This window comes from Mus musculus, chromosome 15 (assembly GCF_000001635.26).
Source record: "Mus musculus strain C57BL/6J chromosome 15, GRCm38.p6 C57BL/6J".
NCBI classification, from domain to species: domain Eukaryota; kingdom Metazoa; phylum Chordata; class Mammalia; order Rodentia; family Muridae; genus Mus; species Mus musculus.
The window spans coordinates 75,223,605-75,239,609 of NC_000081.6; the positions used below are offsets into that span (position 1 = coordinate 75,223,605).

At 46.0% G+C, this 16,005-nt stretch overlaps 1 pseudogene; it reads right to left on the reverse strand.

Moving 5' to 3' along the window:
• Positions 1-11,685: 11,685 nt before the first annotated feature.
• Positions 11,686-15,164, reverse strand: Gm10238 (annotated as a pseudogene).
• Between the last annotated feature and the right edge of the window lie 841 nt (positions 15,165-16,005).

Below are 16,005 nucleotides of genomic sequence, written 5' to 3' on the forward strand. Positions count from 1 at the left end.
CTATATGTAAAATCTTCAATGTAAACACGTGTTAAGCTTTTCTGTACTCATCAGGCTGAGTTGATTGTTATCTGTATACTTTCCTCAAATATGTGCTGTGCTTAATTAACATGGCTAAAATAGAATGATCTGTGACAGACTCTAGAAGTCTTAGCCCAGCAGTGGTACTAAAATTAGACATCAGACTCATCCTTATAATTTCCCCCCTGCCTATTCTAAAGTCTAAATGCACACACATACGGGGGGAGGGCGGAGGGGAGAGAGAGAGAGAGAGAGAGAGAGAGAGAGAGAGAGAGAGAGAGAGAGAGAGAGGAGAGGAGAGGAGAGGAGAGAGGAGAGAGGAGAGAGGAGAGAGGAGAGAGGAGAGAGAAGAGAAGAGAAGAGAAGAGAAGAGAAGAGAAGAGAAGAGAAGAGAAGAGAAGAGAAGAGAAGAGATTTAATAAATAGGATGTAATCTCTCAAGGTCATCTTGAGTAATGATGTGAGGAAGAATTATTAGGGCAAAGGTTAGAGGTTAGAGGTTAAGACATAGTAAAGCAATCCTAGACAAAGTGGGGTCTAGGTGAGGACTGTCCAATTCTTCAAGGCCATCAATTCAGTGGCAGCAGCAGCTTGAGACCCCATGCCTCCTTTAGTATTCTAGGAACATTCACTCGTGTAAAACCAGATATGGAGGCACCATGAATTGACCAGGCTGTTGTTGACAGTGAGCTTTCCCTGAGTATATCTGACAGACTTTAATATGGCAGAGGGCAAGGAGCACATAACAGTCTACCACCAGGCTCTGTTGGCAGGTCTAAAAACAGCTGCATGATGATCCACTTATTTGACCAAAAAACATGAGTTTAAGCAGGGACCACATGAGTCACAAGCAGCCTTTCTAGACTGGCTTATGGAGGCATTCTGTCAATATACATCCTATGACCACAGTAGCAAGGAGCACAAAGCTACTGTGACTATGGCTTTTATAGACCAGGCTAGGAGAGACATCGGGAAAAAGCTTCAGAGGCTACAGGGACTACAGAAGAAGCCATTGAGGGATTTAGTGTAGTTTGCTGAGAACATCTACCATAACAGGGAGACAGAGGAAGAGAAGGAGCAAAGAAAGAGAAAGTAAGGGGATGAAAGGGACATGAAAAGAAGAAAAGCAATGGGAAAGGAATTTACAGAGAATCTTGGCTATAGTAGTTAAGGAAAGTAGAGAAGAGAGACTCCAACCAAAGAGAGACAGAAAATACCTTGAAAAGGACCAGTGCATATATTGAAAGGAGGGTGGCCACTGGTCCCAAGAGTGGCCTAGCTAATGGAAGCCATGTACAGGAAATCCCAGGCCTTGGGAAAAATTACCCCAAATGTTAAAAGTGTTAGCCCCAGGTGAAGACAATAATTAGGGTAGAAAGTGTTTGGGTCCCTTTCCTGAAGCCAGGGTAATTCTGAGACTGGAGGGGAATCCACTCAATTCTTGGTGGACACAGGGGCTCAACACTTGGTCCTCCACCAAGCTGATGGCCCTGCTTCCAAGAAAAAATATTGGGTCCAAGGAGCCACTGGCACCAAAATGTACTCTTGGACTACCTGAAGAACAGGGGACTTTAGAAAGGGCCAGGTACCCCATTCATTTATGGTCATCCCAGAGTGTCCCTACCCTCTCTTGGGGCAAGACTTACTCTCCAAGATGGGGGTCCATATACACTTCCTGCCCGACAGGTAGCCAAGAAGATATTAGAGGAAAATTTTCCAGAGGTCCAGAGTTGCCGCAGACCCTCTTGGTCCCTTGTCTGCGTGGACTGGGTCTCTAGTGCAGGTGGGCAAGGAGTCGGTGGGAATTGACAGACAGACTCAACACAAGGGAGTCTGGATCTGAATGTAATTTGTTAAATCAAGCATCAAACTTTTTATACAGAAGAAAATAGGGAAGGTGGGTGACACATCGCCAAGGCACAAAGAAGTTACTGGATTCTTACACAAAACAGAGGAATGCAAACACGGAAGAACTGGCAGGAACCAACTGGGGTAAAACTCAATGTTAACAACTGGGATCAAAAACAGCTCCACCCAAGGTCCACTTAATCTTAGAAGCCAGGGGCAAGGGCTTTATGCTCTTGCCATAGTTCCTACTCTAGTCTATTGTATAGTCCACCTTCCCCTTAGGCCATTGTAAATACTTGTTTATGGATGTAACTCAGCTATCTATAGTTTTAAGTATCTACTCTGGTTCCTCTTTAGGTCACAAACTTCCTTCTTCCTAGATAATGGTAAATTTCTGTGTAGGGCAGTGACTTAGCTATGCATGGTCAAGGTTGGATCAAGGACTACCTAGAATCTAACTTAGCTATATGTCAAAATATCAATCCTTAGGAGCACTTGTAATAAACAATATTAAGGGAAAGCACACAGATCCAACTAAAGCAAGGTCATTGGAGCATTCTTTATACAGGATGCCATGGTTCAAGTTTCCACTTGAACTTTTCACTTTGGGACAGCACCCAGGTTTTCGGGACCTGTCGCACTTGTCACTACTGGAGTGGATGTAGCACAGGATGCCCAAGGTAATTGCACCAGAAAACAGTCCTGCTTTTTCTTTAAGGTGAGTTGGAGATTGGTAGAGATATTGGGGACTAATTGGAAACTCCATTGTGCATACAGTCCACAGAGATCAGGGCAGATAGTGAGAATGAACAGAACCCTATAATAGACAAAACTAAATTGTCCTTGGAAACTGGCCCTGACTGGGTGGTGCTCCTTCCGTTGGCCCCGTTCTGAGCCTGGAACACCCCTACTGTTTTGACCTGACCCATTTTGAGATCCTGCGTGGGACTCCTATACCCATGACCCCAGATCTTCACACACAGTCCCCAGTAATTTTTCAGGCTGATAAGGATTTTATGGCTCATTTGCCAGCTTCCAGATCAGCCACCAGGAATTGTGGCCTAAACTTAGTGCCCTCAATAACGCAGGTACCTCAGAGGTTCAACAAGAGAACCAAGATGGAGATTGGGTATATCTTAAGAGGCAACATGCTGAAAACAAAGTGGAAAGGGCTGTTCCTGGTATTTTTGACCACCCTGACTTCCATTAAAGTGGATGGAGTAACTGCCTGGGTTCATGTTACTCACATCAGACCAGCATGTGCACCTGACACTGAAAGATCCTAATAGAATGTAAAAGGTCACAGAAGCCCTGAAATTGGCAAGATAGATGTCACTGTTAGCAGAACTAGCTTCACTGATTTAGAAAAATAGAGGTGCACAATGCTCTGGCCACTCCTTGAACCCGTGTGTCTGCCAATGTTTTGACCGTTCCTTGAACCCATGTATGTGCCCACTGATGAAGCCCATTGCCAGGAGTTTGTGATATTGGTTGCTGAGAAAGAGTCAAAAAAATCTCCCCAGCAACCACAGCCCGGCCAATCCTGAGTTGCTACACCTGCACCAGACTCTTTCCTTGTACCCCTCCCATACCCATTTCTTGAGAATAGACATTGTTTAGATCTGGAAATCCCCTACTCCCCTCCCTTTTCCTTTCCCCCCTGAGGGCCTATAAAAACTGGGACCTCTTTCCCCTCGAGGTCGACTCCTCTACCCCTGCATGGGATATGAGTCGTTCCCAGAGCTCTGGCTTTCCCCAATAAAGCCTCACGTGGTTTGCATCAAGCTTGGTCTATCGTGAGTCCTTGGGTGTCCGCTATTGTCCTGAGGCCCGAGCGAGGGGCTCCTCTGGGAGTCTTTCAACACCTACTGGATAGCAGTCAGACACCCAAGCAACCACCTCAAGCTCAAGATCACCCATCTTTCTGCAAGGCCAGAGAAATCATGAGATGGCTATGGTGTATCTTCCTTCCAGTGCTGAGGCTCAGTACCCCCACAACCCTACCAAAGTGACTTGGCCAGTACTCTCAGCCACTGGGGATGTAGCTTGCTCCTCTACAGAGGAACACCTGCCTTATACCTGGTGCCTGGACCTTGTCATTGATCTCTGTAAGTTAGAGGCGGGTCTTGACTCCTGCAATATCCCCACCCTAGAAATGCAGGGGGAAGGATTACCTGAATTTGGGGGATGAAGGACTTAGCCAATCTAAACCATTTCCCAGAAGCAGCCTTGAAGGGTGGGGCTTAGGGTGCAGACACAGGAAGTGGAGGAGTTTCCAGCAAGAAGCCATCACATATGTGTGCCCCACAGATAGGAGAAGCCAGCAGCAAGCCCATCATTGAGGGGTGTTGGGGGGGCAACCACTTTTTCTGTGCTACCTGGGGGTGTGAAACATCAGGAAGCACATACTGGAGACCATTCCAGGGTAGTTAAGGATTCCATGGCCAAGGTGAGAGAAGGGTTATCCAAATGGAAGAGAGAAAGAAAATAGAGTCAGGTATGGTTCAAATCTTGGTTTAACTCCTCCCCTTGGCTAACCACCCTCATATCCACCTTATTAGTTCCCCTAATGTTTCTCATGCTATTGTTGACCGTTGGACCCTGCATAATGAACAATCTTATAGCCTTCATAAAAGAGAGAATAGGAACAGTACAGCTGATGGTCCTGCACTAACAATAGAAGAACCTGGGGACAGAACCTGAAGAATATGAGTTAGTCACCAGAGACCCTTGACCAGAGCTCCAGGATTGGAGCTTGTACAAGAAACATGGAGGAATGAGGGACCCTAAGGACTTTTTCAATTCCCACACCCTCTATGATGCTTCCCCCTCCCACCTAGGGTTAAGGCTAGGCCAAGTTTCATTCACGAACCACAGGAAAAACCTTGAGTAAAAAAAAAATTCTCAGAAAAAACACAGAATGCATTGACCCTCTTAAAAGTCCCAGGTAGAGTTCAATTGAATGTCATGATCTGCCCAAGCTTCCTAGCCAATAGATTTAAAGGTCAATATGCTTAGCCAATAAGTTTGAACTGTAATCTTGCTGATGTAACCTGTGCCCCTAAAAGATATAAAATCTGCTTGTAATAGTCATTTGGGTTCATCTTCTAGTCGCTTGGCTTGAGGGACTATTTGAAGATCAACCCCGACTGAAAGTAAACCTCTTGCTTTTGCATTGATATGTGTCTTGTTATCTCACTTGGGGGCATCTCAAAGTAAGGGGTCTGAGTTTTAAAATGTCATTTTTTTTTCAGGAGAATTTGGCTCAAAGGAGCCTCTCAGCCCATGCTATCATGGCAACATAATACATTACTACCTGCTTCCTGAGAACAATCCAAGGAGGATAGCAAAGGCCTGGTACCCAGAGACTCCCAGAGCCCTAACTCTCCACCCTAGGTCACAAAGCAGTGCATATGGCACTACTGTTTGGCCAGTGTGGGGAGTGAGTGGGGCTAAAACTCACTGTGAAACCCATAACTGCAGAGAAGGTCTTGCTTTAGTCGTGGACCCTGAAACAGAGATGCCAGACCACTGACAGGTTACAGTTACTGGTTAGGAAGAAACTTCAGAATCCTGGATGGAGGCTGTAATGCACACTCCCATCCCAGTCACCTCAGCTGAGAGTGTGGTGCAGGATCCTGGAGAGCATCAGGAAGGCAGGCAGGGGTGTGTGGACTAGAGTGGGCAGATGTAACGATCTGGGAATGAGATTTCACACCTACCCATAGGCTCACTTGTTGTAGAGACTGAATCAGAAATGTCCCTTGTAGGGTCAGGTTTTAAACCTTATTCATTAGCTAGTGGCAGTATTTTGGGAGACTGTGGAACTTTTAGGATATTGGGGGTAGAGCTTGAAGGGTCCTCCTGAACCATGGCCCAAGCTCCCCTCAGAGCTTTCTAGTCCATACTAACATCAGCAGTATCACTATACATTCCCACTTCAGGGACCTGGGCTCCACCAGGCCTTCCCCACCATGACAGACTGAAACCCTGCACAAAACACGTCTTCCTTAAGTTGTTGCTATCCAGTCACGTGGTCACAGCAAGGCTACAGTAATACATCTATCCCATACCAAGGGCCTCCCAGCAACCTCCTGTTCTCTTGGACAGCCTCTTTATGCCTAGGAGGGGCCACTCAGCCTGGCCAGCCATAAGCAGCCAATCAGTTTCCTATTCCCTCTCTGTGCTTCTTATCTTTGCCCTTACCCAGGGACTCTTCCAAGGCTATGTAACCAGTCATGTCCACCAGGCCTCACTTCCTGCAGTGAAGCTTCAACCATTTGTGTTTTTACACCACCTTGGCATTCTCTCCTGTCCTTGTGGCACTCCAGACTCTGCCTCCTCCCCCTCCTCACACAGTGGCCTCCAGATCTGAGTTTGGATTGCATGCTCCCCCTATAATGGGGCCTCAGGCTTCAGGGACAGATCTATGTTGAGTATGACTGTCTGTCTCCTGACTGGATGGTTCCATGCAGATCTTGGCTGCTCTAGCCATAGAAGGCTGTAATTAAAGCTGGAGTAGAAAGATATAAGATACAATTTGCAAAACACATGAAACTTAAGAAGAACAAAGACAAAAGTGTGGACACTTTGCCCCTTCTTAGAACTGGGAACAAAACACCCATGGAAGGAGTTACAGAGACAAAGTTTGAAGCTGAGACAAAAGGATGGACCATCTAGAGACTGCCATACCCGGGGATCCATCTCATAATCAGCCTCCAAACGCTGACACCATTGCATACACCAGCAAGATTTTGCTGAAAAGACCCTGATATAGCTGTCTCTTGTGAGGCTATGCTCAGGCCTGGCAAACACAGAAGTGAATGCTCACAGTCAGCTATTGGATGGAACACAGGGCCTCCAATGGAGGAGCTAGAGAAAGTACCCAAGGAGCTAAAGGGGTCTGCAACCCTATAGGTGGAACAACAATATGAACTAACCAGTACCCCCGGAGCTCATGTCTCTAGCTGCATATGTATCAGAAGATGGCCTAGTCGGCCATCATTGGGAAGAGAGGCCCCTTGGTCTTGCAAACTTTATATGCCTCAGTACGGAGGAATGCCAGGGCCAAGAAGTGGGAGTGGGTGGGTAGGGGAGTGGGGGGGTATCTGGGGTACTTTTGGGATAGCATTTGAAATGCAGATGAAGAAAATACCTAATTAAAAAAATAAGAATTATAGCTAGAAGTAGGCAAAGATTAGGGTAATTTTATTGAGATGAATTAATCTTCCAGACACAGAACAGCAAAGCCAATACCTCCCCAGCCCAGCCAGGAGATAATCACTCACTTCATGCCCAACTGGGAATAATCAAGAGGTAAACCTTCTCCCTGTCCATCTCTGACTTGATTCCTTAGCTGCTAACTTTATCTCATGTGCTTGCTGAATCCATCTTGACAGGTGCTGCCAATCACAGGACTTGCAGGTAATGCTGGTCCACAACTTTGGCTTCTGTTTGCTGGTCACTGATAAATTATTCTCTCTTTGTTCCCATGTTTACATAACCAGATTGTAGTTTTACCATAGGCCTTTTCCCTTTACCGCCTATAGATAGCTGACAGCTGTATCACTGGGTGAGTTGGCCCCTATCATTCATATTTTAATTTGCCAGTCACAATGCCAGTTACCCACATACATGTCTCCTTCAGCCTACTAGGATGTCCTCCCTTTTCAGGGAGATCTTGGGACCTTAAACTTCATTTGACCCCAACTCAAAATGGAAATGTTATTATAAATTGCGAGTTGCTCTTGGTGCTGCTTCAAGGATATTGGCAAGGATTTGAGATTGGGCTAGGACAAGAAAGTAGGCTCAAGATCTTAATCATCTGGATATGTCCCCGAATACCATGGGACTTTGATTGTTGTCTTATTTGTTCACGACTATCATTTTTTATGTCTTAAAACTGATCATATTCTTTGTATCTACCTAGAATGATGCACAAGTAGACTTTAAAAAATAAACCTGCATCAGCCTCAGCACTGGCTGGAGTCAAGTTATAGTGTCATCTATTTGTCTCTTTCTTTTAGATCCTTACTCCCTCCCTTGAGACCATGTTGACTGGCTGAGCTGGCTTAGTCACCAAATCGATTCTCATATTGGTGCAAGTGTCACTCTTCTTTTGAGGTCCATCCCAGGGGCAAAAATATAAAGGTTTATACATGGATGCAGGACGTGCTGCTGGGTGTTTTGGTTATGGTCCAATATTATTATAGAACTATATAAATCAATTCTGGACTTGTGACTTCTGCTGTGATTTGTTTCCACGAACATCAAAACACAGATCATAAAAGAATCTGTATTTAATCAGAGCATGAGGAAGTTTCCTAGTAACAGCAAATGAGAAAATTTCCTTATACCATCAGTAATGGCACACAGTGCCAGGCTACATAGGTAATAGTTACGTGGCCTTAACATTCTACCTAGGCCTTATCAGGCTGGTTTATTTACTGTGGCAGGGTAATGTGCCTAGCATTTATGTCTCAACTTGTCAATGAGGATATCAGTTAACCATGTGCATGTCTCTCTCTGTCAAGCAGTATGCCAGTTGCCCGGGGAGGTCTTAGGAAGTTAAATATTACTTGACCTCCACTCAAAATGGCTTCAATTTGTTTCCTTGTACATATGGTACTAATGCACCATTTATACCACTCATACTTGTGAAATGCCTATCCATTTCCCTTGTATCACTTATTCCTTCCCTGAGCACCTTTCTTTCTGCTTTTAATTTAAGGCCCATCCACAGATTCCTTTCTGCATCAAAACCAAGGATCTGTTTGACACCAGTGGATGTTCCTAGAAGACTAAAGGGGACATGGTGTCTCAGGCTTCATCTGCCACTGAATAGATGACCTTGAAGAATTGGATAGTGCTCAGCTAGACACCACTTTGGTCATGACTGCTTTCCTATACTAAACCTGTAAGCTCTATCATCTAACCTCTGCCCTTCTTCCTCACATTGCTACTGAAGATGACCTTGAGGTTGGATCCTATTTATTAAATCTCCTTTCACTCTGTGTGTGTGTGTGTGTGTGTGTGTGTGTGTGTGTGTGTGTGTGTGTGTATGTAGACTTTAGAGTAGGCAGGGGAAAAATAAGGAAGAGTTACAAATAAAACTCCGATGAGCCTGATTTTAGTACCAGTGCTGGGCTAAGACTTGTAGAGTCTGACCCAGATCATTTTATATTAGCCATATTTAATTGAGCACAGCCCACATTTAGGAGATGTATTCAGATAAAAATCATCCAGCCCCATGAGTACAGCAGAGCTTAATGTTTACACTGAAGATCTTTACATATAGCTTCATCCATAAGATGGTTTCTTGTTGACTTTGAAACAATGCTCAATGCAAAGGTCTAGGAAGTATGATTGGCCTGAGGTAAATGTAATGCCTGTGGGTATCAGGGGTGGCCTGTTTCAAAGATTTCCTAGTCACTTAGGCTGCTGTCAAATACAAATGACATTTCTCACAAGGGCAAATTGTATAAGCTATTAGCAGTGGTCAAGGTTTTAAAGGGAAGTGGTCTGGGATAAGAAAACATTAACTCTTGAAGATACAGGCAAAGACTGGCTCATCAGACAGGTAAAAAGCACAGGCTGTGATCTACATGATCTACGTCCAGCCATGGAATTCCAGGAGATGTAAGCTATGTATTGATCTTTCCTGTCTTCTACAGTGCTCATCCACATATACAAGACCCTACTTGCCCTCTACTTGTGTCTGACCCAACACAGCTATGGCCAAGACACAGGTGTATGAATTCCTGTCCAACTGCTGCTGGGTTGGAAGTAGACACAATTAACCATAACTAGGGTATTGTGGAAAGCATGAGGCTATGTTTGCTTAGTAGCCACATGGGTCAGGTCTCACACCTCCCTAAGGCCTGAGCCTGACTGTCTGAGATAAAACAAAAACAAAAAACGGATATAAAAGATGTCTCAAGGTATCAGGACCTGAAGAGGGTGAATACCTTTGGACTTCTAAATGCAGTTCTTTTTCAGAACCTAAGAAATGGGTCCGTGGTAGAACCAGAAGGCATGAACACTAGAGAAGCTTTGTGTGTGTGTGTGTGTGTGTGTGTGTGTGTGTGTGTGTGTACACTAAAGCAGTGCTTCACACACACATAGACATCTCTTCTTCTTGAGAAGCTCTGAGGCTTTCCCTTGTCCTAATTGCATCTACACCACTCAGCTGCATCACAGTTATTCAAGTGCACAGTCCACACTTTAAAAATAAAAAAATAATGATTCTTTGTGAATTTTCCAACATGCGCTTCAATTCCACTCATCTCTCCATTCCTTCATAGCCATTCTTCACCCTTACAACCTCCCCCTTAAAACATAAACATAAAATAAAATTAAAAATAATTTTTAAAAAATCTCAACATAGTAGCTGTTGTGGGGCACAGTGTGCCACACAATATACCCTTTTGTTGAAAAAGACATTACTCACAGATGATCATTACAATGAGTTATTGCGCTGACTGGAGGCCTCTGGCTTCTGATATAGTATCAATACTGGGTTTGTGCCACAATTCCTCTCTGATGTTGTTGCCCTGTGTCATGGAGATCCTGTAGCTTTGGATCTGCAGGATCAGCATCTTCTTGTGCACCAGCAGTTCATAGATGGGGAAGGTGTTGGTGTGGGCCAACTCTAAGCCCTGGATCTAGCCTGGGGTGTTAGTTGAGTTGGTCATCCCACCAGCTCTCTGGCACCCAAACTACTAAGGCCAGCTCTCCCTCTTTATCCAGGTGAGTGTCATGACCAGCTCATCTGCTTTGCCCAGATGCAGGTGTCATGCCTGTGGCATCTGGCAAGAGTCAAGACCAGTTCTCCTGTGCTCATGCCATCAGGGCCAGCTCTCTTGCAGGGTCTGAGTGCCTCAGTTAGAGAGGTCATGGGCAGTCTTCCCTTTTACAATACATAGGGAATAGCCAGGGTGGTAGTGAGTACCTACCTGTATACCCCTCTGCTTTGAAGCAGAGGTTAGAAGAGAATACAATAGAATCAAGTCCAATATGGAAGAAATTTCTCAAATGCCTACTCATGATTCAAGTTTCATGTCCCAAGCAGCCTGTTGGCCACATTCCTGGATCTATGCTTGTCCCAGGGGAGAAGGCTGCAGGGACAAGGGCATCCCTGGTTGAGTGATAGTTCTACCTTCAAGGATTTTCACCTGGACACAATCTCAGATCTTCAGGACCGCCAGAGCAGGGAGTAGTGTTCCCAGCACCCACGTTTCCAGGGTGCTGTCCATATCCATGAGCACGCCTGTGATGTTAACTACAGATTCTGGTCATCTGTGAGGTAGCAAGCTCTCAAGGCCCAAAAGACAGAGCAGTGATGGATCTCGGGTTTTCAAAGTGTCAAGTCATGCCTTCACAGTGGGGGGCATCTAATATAGACTAGGACTCCAGGAGAGGCAGTGTGAGACTTTGTTCTCTCTGAGCCAAGCCAGAGAAATGGCTTCCATCTCTAGACAAAAAGAGTCTGACAGGGCAGCCACTACCCACCATTGAGAACTCTTCTTCTAGGCTTCTCCACCACAAATCAGTGCCCTTTAGAAGTGGCAGAACTCTGTCTCTTCCCCCAGCATCAGCTCGCCCAAACCGAGTGGTCCCCCAATCTGAGCTGAATAACAGGAGCTAGCTAGTATGGCCGGCTGAAAGGGTAGAGATGTGAACTGGCAGGCAGTGCTTGGTGGACTCAGAATTAGCAAAAGAAAAACAGAGACTTTGGCTGAAAGAACAAAAGGTTTATTGGGCTCAATAGGGTGACATTGAGCAGCACACTTGGAAAACCTGCAGGACCCTAGATACTTATTTGTGGATGGTGATGGCATAATACCTTGGAATTCTGACTCTTCCCTGTCCTGGCCATATGTCTCCATGGCCAAGATTAGCATGTCACAACAAAATAACATTCTAGGATGTATAGATCTGAAGGCCCTAGAGAGGTGTGGGGCACCTACTCAGAAAAGGCTATAAAGTTGAAACAAGGTGTTCCACACACTAGTCCCACCTCAGAGCTTCTAAAACTGATAAATCATCACTAGAGTGCTCCAGTAAGTAGTGGCTGCAAATGAGGATAAAAGGACAAGTGTGGAGGTTGTTGGAAGGACCATCCCAGCAAAGTCTGCAGGAGGACTGAGCCCAGGCTGAACATGACCAGCCCATGTGATGGTCCAGGTGCTGCCTCCAGTGGGAACTGCTGCATTGCAGAGGTCTTCCTTGCAACAGGAGGTATTCACATTAAAGTTGAAGGCAGTACGCAGGAACTCGGTATTTTCAAGATTAGTTGGGCAGATGGGAAGGCAGAGATTGTTCTTTACTTTGCTTCTGTGAGAGTCTGGAAGACATCAAGGAATAACTCACTTCTAATGCAGGGACAACAGAGGATCCCAATGTCTGGGCCACATGCCACCTTGCCTGGATGGCCCAGTCTTGTCTCTATGTCACATTGAAGCCAGACATGGTAGCTCAGACTTGTAATCCCATAACGTGGAAGACTGAGGCAGGAGAATTTTTATGAGTTCAATTCCAAACTGGGCTACACGGGAGCTTCTAATCTATCCTGAGGCTAGAGTGAGACCCTGTCTCAAATAACAAACAAAATAAAAATCAAAACCAAGGGCTGGTAAGGAAACTTGGTGAAACAAGTTCATCTGTACACAACCATGGTAACTCCAGTTCCCATTGCTAGAGTGCATCAAAACATGGACAGGCATAATGGCCTAATTGTATCTCTGTGTTCAGGACACAAAGACAAAGATCCCTTAGGAAAGCTCACCAGCTGTACCAGCTCAACATGCAAGCTTGAGGTTCAGTGTGAGACCCTGCCTCAGTAAATAAAATGATTGTCACTGAAGATTCCAATCAACTTCTGCATCTCATACACTTGTACCTTCCCAGTGCATGACATCCACACATGTGTACACACATGCTCTTACACACAGTGTTCTGGGGAAGCAGCTCACTCAGTGAAGTGCTTGCCACATGGAAGCCTACAAAACCAAGTTCAATCCACAGCAACCATGTAAGGAGTCATCCAAGCATGGGAGTGATGGTTATGATCTCTGTGCTGGGGCAGGGAGTCAGAAGGTCCTGGGAGCTCTCTGCTACCTCCCTTCTCTCATTTGCATGCTTGGCAAATCTTAGGTTACAGTGAAAGATCTTGTCTCAAAAAACGAGGTGGTTGGGACTGGAGACATGGCTCCACAGTTAACAGCACTTGTTGCTCTTACAAAAGTCCAAGGTTTGGTTCCCGGACCCCACATGGTAGTTTACATCCATCTGAAATTCCAGTTCCAGGAGAATGGATTCATTTGCATAAAACAGTAAACAGTGCCTGAAGATCAATACTTAAGGATGTCCTCTGAACTTTGTATGCAGTACATTACATACATTGATAGGTGTGCACCCACAATTGCACACACACACACACACACACACACACACACACACACACACACACACACACACACACACAGACACACACCACATAGACATAGCACAGTGTAAGGTCACCTAGTGGCACAGAAGAAAGGGCAACCAGTCTCTCAGACACTTGTAGTTCTTAAGGTAGTTATATCTAGGAGACCTACTACAGGAGACAGGCAAGCTGTGGTCAGAACAGTTAACTGGATAGCAGGGTGGGGCTGCTCCTGCCTTGTCTATCTGAGGATATGCCTGGACACTGGCACTTTGGAGGATATGATATGTCCTAAAGTCTCTTTCTATCAACATTCCTAGCTCATTCCTTTATCCTAAGCTCCATATTCCTTCATTATGTGCAAAGACTCACTAGATGCTTCCAGCTCTCCTAGTCTGTCAGTGAGCCAGTGAGACCCTAGACCTAAAGTATAGGCAGGAGCATCACATGACTGCACTGGCAACTGAGGAGGAGGATGAACACCATGCATGCCAATGGGCATCCCTGCTTTATGATCCACATCCCAGCACATCACTGAATCCAAAACCCTCACTTCTCAGGAGTCCCACTCCAACACCAGGAAAGCTTTACTTGGAGGGATGGAGACCATGGTCCACAACAAATGCCCAGACCCGACATTTTCTCCAAAGCCACCCTCACCCATCTTTCTATAGGTCACAGGGAACTTACCCACAATAATTTCTGCCTCCTGAGCAATACAGAATCCATCAGGGTGGTGGCAGGGAAGTGATTTGCAGGAAGTCTCAAGTGGGACCCCAATGCAATGATAGCACTCCAGTCCCTGAGCTGAGAAAGAAACCAATACATGAGGGCTAGGCCATGTGCTTCCTAGACCAGACCCCTCCTGTCCAATGTCTTTACTTCCACACAGCTGCTGACTGCTAGGACAAAACAAGGATATTACTGTCCAAAAGCAGTCACCTCCATCAAAAGCAAAAGTGAACCAAGAACCACAGTTGTTCAATTATGGTCTGCACTGCTGTCTCAGCTGGCCAGCCCCTCAGGAGAGACCTGCACCCCAAGAGGTATTAGAGACACAGTCACCATATTGGGAAGTCATAGATAACAAATGTTTGCTGAAGCGGTGAGTGGGTGTGTGGTGTGTAAGTAGGTACTGGGGCCACAAGGTAGAGAGGGCTCTTCTGACCTGTCCCACACTAAACCTGCAGAGCTGGCTCCTGGGTATTGGAGCATGACAGAGCACTGAACTTCCCGGAGTCAGCTTAAAGCTGAGGCTCACCATGAGGCTTCCTGCAATACACATGTAACTGCAAGTATAAGCGTATCTTAGAGCTCAGAATTTCTTAGAGTACAGATGGCATAGCATTTGGGTCTCATGTGGCATGGGCTGGGACATAAGGAAAAGTCAAAGTCCAGGCAATAAGGATTCCAAATCCCTTGAATTGTCAGCTGGGGGGGTGGGGGGGAGAAGCCTCTGCCAGTTTGTGGCACACAGGCCAGTGTCCTGACTGGGAGGCCAGGGCAGCAGGATAGAATCTAAGGAGAGCTGCTCTGGTGGACAGGGTTTTTGGCACAGGTAGTCCAAGAGTCCTTCTGGTATGTGATGATGGTTGCAAGGCAGGTACTGGCAGGATTTTAGACCCAGAAAAGAACCCAGCATGGTCGGCTTCACCCACCACAAGCCAATTTCCAATTTCCTGATCCCAGGACACCTTGGGCACTGGACACACAATGGAAGTGCAGGTGTACCCACAACCCTGATGTCCTTTGCCATCTTCATTTTACCCTCCTGCCCCTCTCCTATTTTCCATCTCACCTCTTTTTGCAAACAGTAGGGCCAGAAAAGGATGAGCACACAGGACTTTGTAGTGTGAGAATTGTCCATCCTGGGAGAAGGGCTGCACAGATGAAACTTGGAAGTTGGAGCCAGTTAATAGACCCCCAGTCCCATCCCTGGGCTCTCATTCAGCTCAGGCATCCACTCTTCCCTCCCTCCAACCAGCTTTTCCCAAGGAATACATGTCTGCCTACTTCTCTGACCCACCACCCACCCAGCTCTTCCTTCCTAATCCCACACTCCCAACCCCATCCCTATCCTGAGGGCTCTTCCCTTTGCCACCTAGCAGCTCCCGCCTGACACCAGTCCTTACTTCCTCTCTGACCAGGTTGCAGGCACAGTGGCAAGTTCTCAGATGTGGACTGAAGTACTTTAATTTCTCTAAGTGCCTCCCAGCTGACATCTGAAGAGGGAGGAGTTTCTATACTTACTTTCTCCAGGCCATCATGTTTATTGTGTAAGAGCTAGACAGATTTGTATAGCAGTTGTGAAGGGAGGGTCACCCATTCAGGGCGGGACCATGGTGCAGGAGGACGAGGAGGTCAGAAGGGTAGGGGCCACAGTTGACTTGTGCTTGCCTTTCAGAAAGCAACGGCATGAGGCAACTTGCTCCGTTGTCTCCTGGTTTTTTTGTTTTGTTATGTTTCATGTGTTTTTTCAAGACAAAGTTTCTCTATGTAGCTTTGGCTGTCCTAAGACTTGCTCAGTAGACCAGGCTGTCTCAAACACATAAATATCAAAGGGGTCCTCCACTACTTCTGCCACCACCACCTGGCTTTTTCCTGTTTCTAAATAGAGGGTATGGGGTTCAGTGGCTCAGAGCCTAGGACCCTTCTTCCTATGAGAAAACAAACAACTGAGAAATACCTGCAGACTGGCTCTGGTGAGC